Raw genomic sequence first — 15,227 nt, forward strand, 5'->3', positions numbered from 1 at the left:
GCTTGCATCCAGGTGTGCTTGAGTGGGGCAGTTATCTGATGATAAAAGGCTGGAGCTACCCTGACAGAAGGCACTAAAGGTTTTTCCAAAAAAGAGAAGCTCCCTGTGAGTAGCCATTGCCACTGCTCTTCCCAGCATCCCTGTGCTCCTTGCTATCAAACCATACCTGCCCTCTTCACAGCCCCTTCTACCAGCCTAGTGGGCCAGGCTTTGTGCCCCTTCCTCTCATCACCCACTCACTCTGTGTCCCCCTGTGTGGGACAGATCACAGTGAAATAACTGCATATCTGTATCTGTACATTTTCTCCATGTGTTTAACTCTCCTTTTCTTTGTATCCTCCCTAACCCCTCACTCAGTCCCTACCCAGCTCGGGCCCATTGGCCATGTGTCCAGGGCAGAGAGAGGTGACCTCTGGAAGACACCTTCCAACTGACACATCTGATTCTATGTCACTGAGGAAACCTAAGACAGGAAAATGTTTATTAAAATCAGTGAAATCTAACAAGGGGGTTGGGACAAGCGAGAAAGCCTAAATTCCAGCACTCTCCCCATGGAGAGAGGGTGGAAAAACCCAGGCCTTCCTGCCTGGACATCCTCAGATCCCAGCCTCCCCAGAGCCAGAAATCAGTGGAAATGTATATATATTTTAATACACCCTCATTACAAATAAAAATAGTGTTACATCAATTCAGGGGTTGGTTGAAATGCATTCCAACTTTGCTAAACAGGGAATGCATCAAAACGCCTATAATAATAACAAGCAAGGCAGTCCCTCTGCCAAACTCGGACGGAGGGGAATTCACACAGCCAGGGAAAATCTGTTCTTCATCAATGTTTCAGTATTTGAGGAAGCCGGGGACATTTTTCTGCAATTGAAGCAGATTGCCAGCTGCCAATACTATGATTTAATTCCTTCTTTTCTTCCCTCTCACTTGAAAAAAATTGCCGCAAGCATTTGGTGGGCCATCGAGGCCCTTGTGTAGCACAGATCATACCTAGATGGGGGGATGGGATGTGGGGGGAATAAGGAAGAGAAAGAGAGGAGGAACAAAAAAAAAGCAATGGGGGTCATTGAGAGAGTGGGGAGAAGAGGGAACGAGGTGAGAGGAGCAAGGGCGAACATGGAGAAAGAATGAGGAGGGGGAGGGGAAAGTACCAGCAAAGTAGAAAAATGAGAGAGGGAAGGACTGAGGGAAATGAGAAGGATGTGGGCTGAGGGAAGGCGAGCAGAGGAAAAGGCACATACAGAGAAGGGAGAACAAAGTCTTAAAGATCATAGGAGTCAGCTTCCTCTTAGGTGTCAGGTAGGATGTGCAGGGGTGAAGTTATTTGCCCTGTTGAAGTACCAGGCCCTCCTGACTCCAGCCTGATGCTCTCCACTCTTCAGCAGGTAGAAAGCAGAGTGAAGAGAGGGGAATTAAGAAGACCAAGATGAGAACTTGCATGTGTGCACATCTGCATGGGGTGTTTGGCTTCTTCAGACACCCACATTATCTAATATAATCTAATATTCTAAAATCTAACAGCATCTGATATTCATAGAGCCCTGATTCTTAGACCTTGGGAGCTTCTCATGAAATGTACCTCAGACCTAGAGGACACTATTTGCTCCCTCAGCAGATCATAAATGGTAGAATCAGAGAGCTGAAGTTTATCAGGTTGTCACCGAGCTAAGGCCTGGCCTCTGGGTGAACCTCCAAGCCTCACGTCCAGGCCTCTGGTTTCCCAGGATGGTAAATATGCTGACAAGATGCACCCCTTGGGTGCCTGGAAACCCCACACTCCAGGGTGCCAGTTCTAGCTTTGGAAGACTCAGTCACCCACTCAGAGATGAGGGACTTTCTAGCTTAGGCATTAATTACCAGTTTTCAGTCTGTCATTTAGTTAATAGTATTGTCCAATGTTGATTTATTTTGATAATGGTATTGCAGTTGTGTAAGACATTAATATTCAGGACAACTGAGTCAAAGATATACAAGATCTCTCTGTACAAGTTTTGTAAGTCTTATAAAATTCTCTCAAAGTTAAAAATAAATAAATAAAACCTTCATAATGATCTCAAAAGCCAGGTTTGAATTTAGAAGTGTCTATCAGTATCTGGGCCCCAGCCTCTGGACTCTGGTCAGTGGCTCACCTCTCTCCTCTTCCCTCCCCAGCTCCTTCCCATACAACAAGGAGACCTACACAGACACATGTGGATGCTCAGGGCTTCTCTTTCAAGCTCAGGCCACAGCCCCCTGACCCTACATATAGCCTCTCCTTGGCCACACTGGGGAACAGAAAGGCTCAGGGCCATTTGGGCAGGGAATTTCAGAGTCTTGGGTGCCAGGAACAGAAGCAGGTGTGATTCACAGGCTCCAAGGAGGCACATTTTTAGCATCAGTCCCTGAGAAGGGGCACAGGAAAAGAACCTGGAGGTTAAGGATGACTTATCGGCTTTCTCTGTCTCCATAAAGACAGAGTCTCTGCTGTACCCTTCAGACCCTGCCCAGACATTCCCCCTCCACCCCATCTGCTTTTAGGAAGCATCCCCGGTTTCACTCCATCCCCAAACACAGAGGTCCATGCCCTTCTCTATTCCACATCAACTCCTTGAACTCCTATTGATGCCCTGATTAGAATTATTTGTGTTCCAGTCTGTGTCTCATCCACTAAACTGAGAACTTCTCAAAGGCAGGGTCTCTATCTCATTCATTCCCGTGCTCCCAGCCCCACATTTAGCACATAGGTAACTGATGGTTAAATCGTTATATCCTCAGAGAGTCAGGAGAGCACAGCAAAGAGGTCAGATTACATTGTCTGGAATCAGGCAATCCTGAGTTCAAATTCTGGCTCACGCACTTAATCGCGATGTGACTGTGAAAGTAATTTAATCTCTCCGAGGCTTATCTTCCTCCTCGGAGTCATCATCAGAATTGAATGAAATACTGCTGTTGAAGCGCTTGTCAGAGCATGCAGTAAGCACTCAATAAATGCGTTGAAACGGCAAGATCAGGCTGCCAGTATCACGGGCCAGTCCACGGATGAGCCGGTCTGCTCACACCTCAATGTTATCTTTTTTAGGTACAAGGAGAGCCTCAGCAGATAGATGAGGTAAATCCATCCAAATGACCAGAAAAACTAGAAAATCAGCCCCCTACCCACTCCCAGAAGAAATAACCCAGAGTATGTCCCGGCCCCAGCAGCTGCTCAGCAGCCTCTCTCTGTAAACTCAGGCCAGCACAATGCCGCAGGCCCTCCAAGCCCGCTGCTGACTGATGGGGCCCCAGACACTTTCTAGAGAGCTGACACTCCATAGTCTCTGGCTGAGGCCCCCGTATCTCAGGGTGGCTGGTGACAATGGTGAGATACATCGGGGAGCTGACAAGGAAGAAAAAACTGTTTTCAAGAGATCAACACATCAACACCTGCTAGTCAAAGCTAGCTAACTCTGGCAGCCTGGAATGCCAAACAAGAAAAAGGCATGAAAGATGGATCCCAGGAAGGCAATCACAGAGACTGAGGTCTCAGAGCAGATGGCCCTGTGTGGTCACAGAAGGGGAAGGTGTGACAGCTCAAGTCTGGACCAAATCCATCCCAAAGGCGATTAAAATGACAAAAAGCAGAAGGAGTAAGAAAGTAAGGGATGAAAGTCAAATCAAATTCAAACCCTAAAGCCAGAAAAAAGTTTTTTAAGAGAAAAACATCTAAGCAAACTAAATTTACATGCAAGAATGTAACAGGATAAAGAGCATTTCTGAAATGTAAAGTTTAAAGATTACAGACGTAACTAAGTATAGACAGTCAGGGTCTAGTTCTGGGAGAGTAAAGCGGTGGCGTTCTAAAAAAGTTGTTCTCCCTCCAGGCTTCCTTCTTCTGGGCCCCATTCACACATTTGTAAATGTGCTAGTCTACTGCAACCATATATTTTCTAGAACAAGTTCTGATTTCAAATATTCTATCCTTTTTTGTCCATGGGTACCAAATATTTCATGGGATCCTGATTTGGGAGTTCAGAAAATGTATCCAGTATAATATAACACTGATCACATTATAGATTGACGATTATATACAGATCTGTCTCCTCCTTTAGGTCATGAGCCCCTTGGAGGCAAGGATATATGCTAGTCTCCTTTTTATCCCCAGTTCTTAGCCTGGGACCCAACATACAGTGGGTTCTCAATAGACATTAATTGAAGAATAAATGAATGAATGAATGAATGAACCATTTTGTCCCTGTAACAGGATATTAGTGGAAAGACAAGACACTTTGGGATCAGATAAACTTGGATTTGAACCCTGATTCTGTCTGGCATTGGCTAAGCTACTAGGTAAAATAGTATATCTGTAAAACGAGATAATAATTTTTGACTCATGGGATTGTTGTGAAAATAATGAGAGTGTTGTATGTAAAGCACTCTGCAGAGATTTTAAATTGCAGTGTAACTTACATAAAGTGGGCAAATCTTAAGTATATGGCTCAATAATTTTCTACACACTCATAACCGCCATACCACCCAGATCAAAATATAGAATATTGCCATCAGCCCCAGAAAGTTCCTAGGGCAGTTTTAAAACATGGTTGCAAATTCTTTGACACTTCTGCCATTGAGAGGTGGGGTCCATGTTGCTCTCTCTGAATCTGGGCAGGCTTGTGATTACCTTGATGTGGAATCCAGCAGCAGTGATACTGTGTGACTGCCAAGGCTACACCAGTTAAAGGCCATGTCGCTTCTGCCTTAGTCTCTGAACATTCATTCTCAATGCCCTAAGCCCAAGTAAGAAGTTTGACCACCTGAAGTCACCGTGGTCACATGCAGGTGCTCCAGTCAAGAGTTCAGCTGAGCCCCGCCTTCTAGCCAGCTCTGCAGGTGTCAGATATGCAAGGAATCTGTCTGGGACCCTCAAGGCCAGCCTACACATCAGCGCCACACGGAAAAGAAGAATCTCTCAGTCAAACCCTGCCTGAATTCCTGACCCACAAAATTGTGTGATAGAATGAGCCAGTCGTTGCTTTAAGCCATTAGTTTAACGGTAGTTTGTTACTTGACAACAGATAACTGGACAGTTTTCACGTGCCCATCCCCAGTCAATAACATCTTCCCTCCCTCTCTGAGATAATCATGTTTCTAAAACTTACCATCATAAATTCATTTTGGCTGCTCTCAAATGTCATGTAAATAGAATCATCCAACATGAAGTCTTTGTGACTGGCTTCTTTCAATCAATATACTGCTCCTGAGACTCCTCTATGTTGTTGTTTGTATCAGCGACTTTTCATTGCTAAATAGTATTCCATGTTATTAAGATACTATAACTTGTTTACCTGATCTCCTGTTGAGAGGCATTTGGATTGTTTCCAGTTTAGGGCTTTTGCTAATAAAGCTGCTATTGAACATTCCTAGGCAAGTCTTTCTTAAACATATATTTCCATCTCGCTTGGATAAATGCTTAGGAGTGGAATTGTTGGGTCATAGAGTAAGTGTATGTTGATATTTATTAGAAAATTCCAGTTTTCCAAATGGATTGCAGCATTCTGTACTACCACCAGCAGCTTATGAGAGTTCCAGATGTTCCACACTCTCACCAGCACTTCATATTGTCAGTCATTTTAATCTTAGCCATTCTAACATGTATACTGTAATACCTCTGCTAATTTATTTTGCGCTTCCTGATGTCTAATAATATTGAGCAACTTGTTGGCCACTTGGATATCTTTATGGAAATCCTGTTCAATCTTGTGCACATTTTTTTAAATTTTTTTTGGAGTATAGTTGATTTTTTGTGTGTGTGCACATTTTTTAACTGGGTAATTTGTTTTGTTATAAATGAGTTATAAGAGTTCTTTGTGTATTCTGGATGTTAGTCTTTTGGCAACTATTTTCTCCCATACCATAACTTGCCTTTTTTACTTTCTTAATATTATCTTGTGATGAACAGAAATTCATTTCTGAGTTTTGATGAGATCCAATTTATCAATTTTTTTGAGGTTTGTAAATTTGTGGCCTAAGAAATTTTTGCTCACCCCACAGTTACAAAGATATTCTTCTATGTTATCTACTAGAAGTTTTAACCTTTTTGCTTCTGCATTTAAGTCTATGACTCATTTCAAATTAACTTGTATGTATGCTATGAGGTAGGGGCTAGAGTTTCTTTTTTTTTATCCTCCATATTAATATCCAGTTGTTCTAGTACCACTCACTGAAAAAAACTTCCTTTCCCCATTGAACAGCATTGGTGCCTTTGTTGAAAAACAAGTGACCATATATATGTGGGTCACATATATATGATCACTTGTCCATCATTCGAGATAATTATCTCTGTAATTTGCATGATTTGAGTCTTTAAAATCCCAAATATCTGTCCATGATATAACAAATTAAACTCTGTTCTCAATTTATACCTTGGGGTTCTGGAGTTCATTAAGTCTTGATAGCAGAAATGCCCTGGGCTAGAAGTCAAAAGACCTGGGTTACAGATAATTCCAGTTCAACAAACATCTGCTAAGGGCCTTCTCTTTGCCAGGCAGGATGTGTGGGTGTGTTAGGGGAGGGGAGAGTGTAGAAAAGAAGACACGTTCCTTGTCCTTAAGGACTTCACAGCTGGACTGCAGATCAAATGACCTGAGACCACTTTTACTGATCCCATGTTGCACAAAGAACCCTGGAACCCAGAGTGGGGAATTTGGAGGATTTTTTACTCCTCAGTAGTTACAGAAATTTTAAGACACTAGTCAGTTCTCTACCAGTTGATGTTGATCAATATGTGCCTTAAATTTCCCTGTTGTTGAAGAGGGATTAAGAATATCCTCACTCCTGTGCTAATTCATATAAATGCCTAGCTCTGAAATTGATATCTAGTAAGTGCTTAATATGTCAGCTGTTATTATCATTATGATTCTTCACAGGGCTATGATGAGGATAAAATCATAGCATCACATGATCTCAGGGTTGGAAGGAATCTTCCAACTGGAGATAAGCAGTTAATTATCAGAATTGCCTGGAAATATTGTTTAAAAATACCAGGCCCCAAGGATTCCCTTCTTTTTTCCCCTGGTGAGGCCTGTATTTGGAACAAAAATCTCTGGATATTCTGTGACCAACCAAGTTTACAGACCACCAACTTCTGGCACAACTGAAGAGAAGTGGAGATGGGAAGATGCCTAAATTGTCTTAGAAATGCTGTTATTGTACAAGTGTAATTGGTTTAATTGGATAACGTGGTTATATTAGTAAATACTTCCAAGAGAAATAGCTAGCGCTGGACAAAGCTAGGGAAGGAAAATGTATGAGATAAGAAGGGGCTGGAAAAGGAGGTGGTTGGGTGCCAGAGACACATTTCAACAATTTCACAATTACGTAAGACCCAAAACCATTGTACATCAAGCTAGTGATGGAGGAAACCAACAGGTCTGTTAGCCAGTTCAAATTTCAATATGAAAAAAAAAAAAAAAATCAGAGCCAAAAACAAATTGAGTGCAAGATAAGTCAAGCTGATAGGACAAACCCCTAGAAAAAATGATTTTAAGAAGAGTGGCAAATTTCAAATTCTGACTGAGGCATGGCAACCCAGCAGGACTGCTGGGGGTCAGGGCAATTCTAATGTTGGGAAAATCCTGCCGATGACAAGCCAAAGAAAACGGACTTCGAGTTTGCTAATGGAACAACGCAGGGAGGGGTTGGGGCTGGTTTTGCCTGCAGTGAAATTTTCCATGGGTCACACAGATTTCTCTTTTCTTTTCTGAGTTTCAGGGTGGCTGAGCAGACGGCTGGAGCGCTGAAAGAGAGCGAGTAAAGAAGGGTCTGGCTGAGAAAAGCAAAGTGGTGTGAAAGTCTCTAGGTCAAGACTGAGACCAGGAGCCAGAATGACTCCACCCCAAAATCTCCAGAGGACATTCCACAAGCACACAGCCTCGTGGTGTAGGAAGAGAAGTCCAGGGCTGGAAGGCGGGAGGCCTTGCTTCAGCCGCTGGCAACCAGAGTGACCTTGGGCAAGCCAGGTCCATTCCCTCGGCCTCCACTTTCACATCATCACTGGCCACGTGTCATTGGATCCTATAGTCATGACCTAGAAGTTCCCTTGAGTACTAGATGGCATTTGATGGCTCCCCAAGTCTTACTGAGAGATCAGGGGGCCCACTGGGGTCACTAAAAGATGCTTTGTCCACAAAGCTTCACCACTTTTCCTCATATCCAGCTATGCCTCTCAGAATGGCTGGCTGAGCCCACAGTGGGAGCTGGGGAGGGACGGTGGGGCCTCCCCAGGTCTCCCCACCAGCAACAAGCCTCCTCTATGTCTGAGTATCAGAGGACCTTGGAAACACTGGTGGAGTCTCTGCTAACATTTCCCCTCCTCCAGCCCCACCCCCAGTTCCCAGCATCACCTCCTCATCTGGGCTGGGGAAATGAAGACTTATCCACCAGGGGCACTTCTGCTCTGGAAAAGTCAAAGAAAGCACTGTCCTGCGTGTCCAGAAAGCCAATAACATAAAGTGTATTTCATCTGACAGTCTGAAAATGCTTAGGCAGGTACTAGAATGGCAAATCCACAGTTAAGGGAAACTAGAGTATTTGGGAGATAACTCCCAATCCTATTCTTTTGGGATTCACGTTAAGAAAGAGAGTTATCTTTAAGAGACAAAACTTGGCACTGCTGTTCTCTCTCTTTCTCTTACACACACACACACATTGTTGACACCATGCCTCACCACAGCCACAAAGTCCAACAAGACTCCCCCACCACCCAGTAAAGGCTGAGGAAGAAGTTGATTTTGTTCTTTTGAGCATTTTCTCTGCCTTGATTTAATGGCTTCATGGTGAGGTGACATACATCTTAAAGAGACCAATTACTGACTAGGCTGCCCGGGGGACTTCCTAAACCCTATCAGCTTTATGAAAAGTGGCAAGACCAACTTGCTCAGTCAAAATCTCTGGAAAGGGTGATGCCTCTTCATTCTCCCTTCCCATAAAAAGCATGCCACCATTTTGGAGGGCTGGAGTTGAAGATCAAATGAAACATAATAATAGTGACCATGATCATGATGTTATGGATGAATCATTTCACCCAGCGTTTCAGAAGAAACACTCTCTGGACCCCCTTTCACCCTTGAAAATGTTCCTGTATTTCCCTGGATCGAGCCCACTGTCATATGTTGGGTGGGACACAAGGCAGAGCAGTTCCATACTTTGAGCCTCAGGGCCCTCTATTGGCAGGTCACCAATTTGACTCAACTTAGAGAGACCTGAGGCTGTATCTATCCCTGTTTTCAGCACCTGGCACAATGTAGGCAGGCAATTGTTTGTGGAACCGATTTTCAAGTTCAAGTTGATGGCCAAGTTTTTGGACACATCAGTGCAATATAATCTCAGAAGACATTAAGACATAGACAAATTTAACCTGTATGGAATAGACACAAAGGCAACCAAACCAAGAATAGATTTCTAGCAGAATAATCTAGTGCTTTTGTCCCTCTCTTAAGAACAAAGTTACAGTATTTTTCCTTGTTTTTAATTTGAATATTCTGACTATCATAAAAGCCCACTTTCTCCTTTTGAGGGAAGGGAGGGGGTTTCCTAGTAAACAGAGAATAACCCACCAAAACCCATAACATGAAATAATTCATAACCTAGAAAGACATACAGAATTCCTCAGACTATATTGCCTATAACTTGCAAAATATCTATAGGTTCAATCTTCTAAAATTACTTCTTTTCCCATGTTTTGAGAGATAAATCCCCCAAATGCCTTTTTATAGTCACAGCCATGTCCAATGTGTTCCTGAGGTCTCAAAACCTCAAATCTAATGTTGTTGGTAGTGAACCCAAAGGTTCTTCTTCCTCTACCATGAGAAGGTCTACACAGATCACTTCCACCAAATAAGCATTCTTATCCAGGAAGGACAGGATTCACTGTACACCAACAGTGAGCATTGAGTATTTTAAACATTTGCCATTTTTTCAGACAAGAATTCAACCAGCTAATTTCATACCACACCCAGTCTTCTTCATGCAATAACAGCCAAATGGTATATAGGAATCTAAATTGTTGGAGCTTGGTACAAGATGCCCCACCCAATGGAGATCGTGTGTGTGTGTGTGTGTGTGTGTGTGTGTGTGTGTGTGTGTGTGTGTGTGTGTGTGTAATGGTGAAGACAGAGAGGGGAATTTTTGCCATCCTAGACTTGCTGGAAATGCCATGATTTGTTTTGTCCTCATCTTAAGTAAACTGAATTACAAGCTGGAAATATGTCAGTTCCTTGAAGAAAGAGGTGTACAAGGTACATTCCATCCCCAGATCAAATTAAACAACTTGCTCCAAAGAGATCCACTTTCACACACACTGAAGCTCATCTGAACTTCCCTGCAGTAAGCAAGGACTTTGCTGGGCAGAGAAAGCCATATTTTCCAAATACCCAGTCCCTCCTCTGAATCATGTTCATTTTTCCCTGAATATTTTGCCCATTCTTACAATTGAGGGATTATTAAACTAATATTTTCTCCTGCTTCTTTTTTCCCCTCACTCTACTTCTTTTCTAAACCACAAAGGAGAAATTTATTCTCAAAGTTCAGAGAAACTAGGCAATCTGAGGAAAGTTCTTCTGACTTTGAAAAGTATGCCAAGCCCAGGAGAGTTCTAGAGAATTTTCACCACAGTTGGATTCACATGTGGCTAGAGCTGAGTGCTCCAGTTGGCTTCACTTGCCTTCACTCTGGGTTTCCCACATTTGAGCTACTATTGGAGTGTAGGAGACCTCTCCCAGCCTATTTGAAAACCAGTTCTGAGAGCTGGGTGACTTATAGGACTGCTTTAGACAGCTGCACCAGGACATGAAAACTCCCTTGGCCATGTGTGATTGGCTCCACCATTTTAGTCCTTTTGATGGTTTTTAAATCCATGTTCAAACATCTTTCCAACCTACCAGTTTCTAAAGTTGTAAATTTCAGCATTAAAGATTCAATTATATTCAACAAATCATGTACATACAGTCTGATTCCTTAGCATCAGAGATCTTCTCTGCTGGACTAAGAACAGTCTGAAGATTGAGAGCATGGCTTTCATCTCTGTATCACCAGAGCTTAGCCCAGTGACTGGTACATAGTAGGTGCTTATTAAAGACAGTTTAGCAAAAGAATAAAGCAATGCGTGAAGGCTCAACATAGACCCAGCTCTAGCTAGGCAGACCCTGTAGAAGGAAGTAGAAAGGTAGAGAGAAAGGAAGAAAAAGAGGGAAAAAGGGAAAAAAGGAAAGAAAGGGAGTAGCAGCAAAATATACAACACTTGTTCTCCAGAAAGATAAGATTTTCCTGCATGAAATAATTGGGGAACAATGAAATTCAGCGTATATAATTCCCTGAGCTGAAAGATAAATAAATCAAATGAGACAGTAAAATTGAGTTTTTGCAGGCGTGTGTGTGTGTGTGTGTGTGTGTGTGTGTGTCTGTGTGTGTGTGTGTGTGTTTTAGGGGAGGGATGGGTTGGGGAAGGAAGGTAAAGACCACATAGGCTCCTGACAAAGGGTTGCTGGTCTGATTTTGCCAGGTCAGCTATATCTATTCATCACACTCAGTTAATTGCTATAGTCTGGACTCCTTTTTGCCTGAGTAAACAAAACCTAAAAGATTTTTAAAGTTTACACCTTTGTTTTCTTAGCTCTTCTGAATGTGATGTCAGCCAAAGGCATTAGCCGCACCCCTCTCTTTCAACACTCCCCAGGGCTTTGCTCTGTTTATCAAGCAAAGAACTGGTGTGCAGCAAAGACTGTCTCCAGCTCTGGGGAAGCTGTTCTGTTGACTTGCTAACCTGTTTGAGGAACTGACAAAATCAATCTTCTCTGTAGGAATCCACAGAGGTGATCGAAGCTCCTCAAGTCTCCCTCACTCTTTGTCTCTGAATGGATTAATCCAGCCCCTCTCCAGATGAAGGACACAACTGATGAGTCTCCCGTCCCCATTTCTTTTTTGGCCTCCTCACTGTCATTGCCATGCTGTCAATTTAATTCCATCCCTAGATCCTGAAAATTTTGCTGCGTGCTCACGGCAAACCCATCTATTTGACTTGCATTTCTTACACAAATGTTGGGTGTAAGGGCATTTCACTTAAACATCTAGAAACCCATCAAATGTCACAAGTGCAGGCCCACACACGCATACAAACAACTTGAAAAATCCCATTCTTAACAGAATTCTGAAGTCCTGCTTCTCCCCAAGAAACCCTTACACACTACACAGGGCTTCTGCCTCTATGCCCTAGAAATCGCTTTGAAAGAAACTGCTTAGAAAATTGAGCAAACCAAGAAGATGCTGGTAAAGAGGAAGGTCCCCTTGTACTACAGACTAAAAGAGAATGTGTGTTCCAAGAAAATGCCAACATAGTTTGTCATTGTCTAGATTGATTATGACATTCCAGTAACACAAATATATTTATCTTTGAGTTCTGCACAATGTATATATAAATCTTACACATTTGTTCAACATTTACTGCCATTATTTATAATGGTCTGAGAGTACTGCAGATGTTAAGACCATGCTATCTGTTTTACATCAGAAACTTCTGGAAGATAAGGACCCAACTCTGAGCGATGTCTTCAGACACAGAAGTTTGTAACGCCAATCACACATCAGATTCATCAGGAAAGCTTTTTTTTTTAATATTGACTGCCAGCCCACCCCCAAATTTCTGAATCGGGTGGTCTGGGAGGGGGAGGTCTTAGGATCTTTGCTTTTAACCACATTCCTCAGTAATCTTTGGCACCCAGTTCAGCCTTGGTGCAGGGAATAGAGTCAGGACTCACAAGCCAGCTAACGCAGCTGCGGTTGTTATGAGGGTCTTCTACAAGGAAAAACATCTGCCAGCCTCCAGATCTCTCTGAAGGCGGTACTCCCCACAGTATTTATGAGAACTAGGTGAGGGAAACCCCACATCCCCAGGGAGTGGAAAAGATCTCAAAGAAGGCATTTCCTGAGTTAAGAATCCAAAAGATATTCATGGTAGAGATCAGCTCACCTTGCTCCTTCCTGCAATGTCAACCCCTTCTCCCACCCACCCTTCCCCCCACTGTCCTTCCACCTGTGGGCTTCCTGTGGACACTAGGGGGGAAATGAAATCCTGAAAGGTTGTTCAGGATTGCTCCAACGACCCACCCAGTTTCCAAAATTACCCCTGCTGATGTTTGTTCCTATCCAATATCTACTCAAGCTCTAGCTTCTCACCTCTTCTCCATCCCCAAAAGAGACGTTGCTCCAGCTACTGCCATACGCAGTGAGGACAATCTTGAGCTGTACACAAGTCTCTTTCCTTATTTCATTCTATGTTATAAAAGCCAGGGGAACCCTGGAGGCTAAAACCACTCGTCCCCCACCCTCTATGTCACCCTCCTCCTGGACATTGAAAGAGAATAGACACGATGGGCTCTGAGAATCCTTCTAATTCTCACTTCTTTATCCTCTACTCTGGCAACATTAGCCTCTCTTTTGCTGCCTTGGTTTTTTTCTGCAGTTTTCCCTTTTTATGCTGTGCAGACCCCCAGCAAATCCTAAAATGCTATCCTTTAGCAAAGCAGAAAGACCTCAGTCATGATGCTAAACTGACCTCATGCTGGGCTTTCAGACCCTTTCCTCTTTGAAACTCTTCCAGAATCTATCACTCCAGGGACATGAACTCTTGTCTCTAAGTTCTTTACAGCTATGGTCTCATTAGCGTCTACAAGAAGATCACTTACTGCCCTTCCCCATGACCTGCAGCTACATTTGCCTGCAGCCCTAAATAGTACTGGCTTCTCCTTTTCCTTCTCCCACCCACCATTCCTCATCCCTCAGCCCTGGGTCAGCCAGTGATAAGTCAAGGGCAAGTACGAAACAAATTTACAGTCCCCCCCTTCCTGCCCCAGGTCTCTCTTAGTGCTAATTTTTTCCAGCTTTCTCCCTACTGTTTGCATATTTGTATTTGGGATTCCTGTCTCACAGATGTATTTGTTTGTCCAGTTCCGGGCTGGACTTTGTTAAGTTCCTGTCTCTTCCCACCAAGGAAGGATCTTTAAATTTGGAAAGTTCTGTCCTGGAATCTTTGCTGCTGTCCACCAACACGTCCTGTTCCGGAATCCATACATGGCTTGGAAAGGAGGTTGGAGAGGGGTGAAGCTCTGCTCTCCAGTGGTTCAGTCTGCAAGTAATCAGCCAGTCCCCTCCACCACACACACCAATATTGGTGACCAACGTTGCAGCTGCTACCATCGCTCCTCCTGGCCTCTGGCCATTTCTCCAACAGGGAACTGGCTGCAGTGCCTCCCAAAATAATCTGTCCACATCGCAAATTGAAATTTACAAGGAGTCCTATCACATTTTTCCTAAAATACCAAATCTATAACATCTACAGAACTCCTTTCATCCTATTATTGAGTAATTCTGCAAATGGAAAAAGAACAATGGAAAAGAAAACCAACCCATCCTCCACCCACCCACTGAGGTTTCGAAGTTTACTCTTTAGTTTGTCTGCAGGACTGGCCTACTGGCCTCTCTCCGTGCAGAGGCCTTTGCACTTTCCCCTTCGTGATCCCAGTTCTTTTTTCCATGGTGCTCTGGTGCATATAGCACAGATCATGTTTGATTAGAGCTCCAAACATTCGCCACACTCTTGAAAATTTATGACACCTCCAGGTTTCCATACTCCCCACCAGCTAGGGTCTTGGTGCCTAATGTTATTTATCCATTAGGTACTCTCTGAAATGTGGCACTTAAGGCGTGGCCTGAGGGTCTGGTGGGGGGGGCGGGGTCTCTGAAAAGGTGGCTACAAATTGCACTGACTCCCGAGCTCTCCCTTGTGACATCTGTGGGGTTCCAAGTTCTTTTGTACTAAGCTAAATATGAATCCTTTTAGCTAAGAAAACAAAGTCCGGCCATACAGCAGTTTTAGAGGAAAGAAAGCACAATGAATCCAGTCTCTACCATTTCACAAATTCTGAAATTTGGGGAAGTTCTGTTCTCTGGAATGTCGGTGGACCAAGCTGACGAATGGATTGTTCTCTGCCATCTGGGTAGCTGACATCCTGGGGACATAATTGGTATCTGATTCTACTGTCTTGAGAAGTACTGAAACTATGCAGATCAAATCCTATTATAGCATCCTCCAAGGCCTGTCCATATATATCATGTTGAATTTTGCTGCATTAAAGGCTTTATGAAAGAGGCCAACTGCTTTGAATTCTTGTTGCTGCCCAGAGCGCTTCTAGGAGAGCAGGGAGGGTCCCCTGAGA

General features: G+C 43.4%; 1 long non-coding RNA gene across 1 annotated transcript; it reads left to right on the top strand.

The window, feature by feature from the left end:
- Positions 1 to 2,475: 2,475 nt before the first annotated feature.
- LOC309663034 lies at positions 2,476 to 14,700 on the top strand. The gene is made up of 3 exons (XR_014265083.1): positions 2,476 to 10,096; positions 10,131 to 11,411; positions 11,448 to 14,700. It is a non-coding gene; the product is annotated as an uncharacterized lncRNA (long non-coding RNA).
- Positions 14,701 to 15,227: the final 527 nt, after the last annotated feature.

Source organism: Balaenoptera physalus (assembly GCF_965194825.1).
Source record: "Balaenoptera physalus genome assembly, chromosome: 6".
NCBI lineage: Eukaryota > Metazoa > Chordata > Mammalia > Artiodactyla > Balaenopteridae > Balaenoptera > Balaenoptera physalus.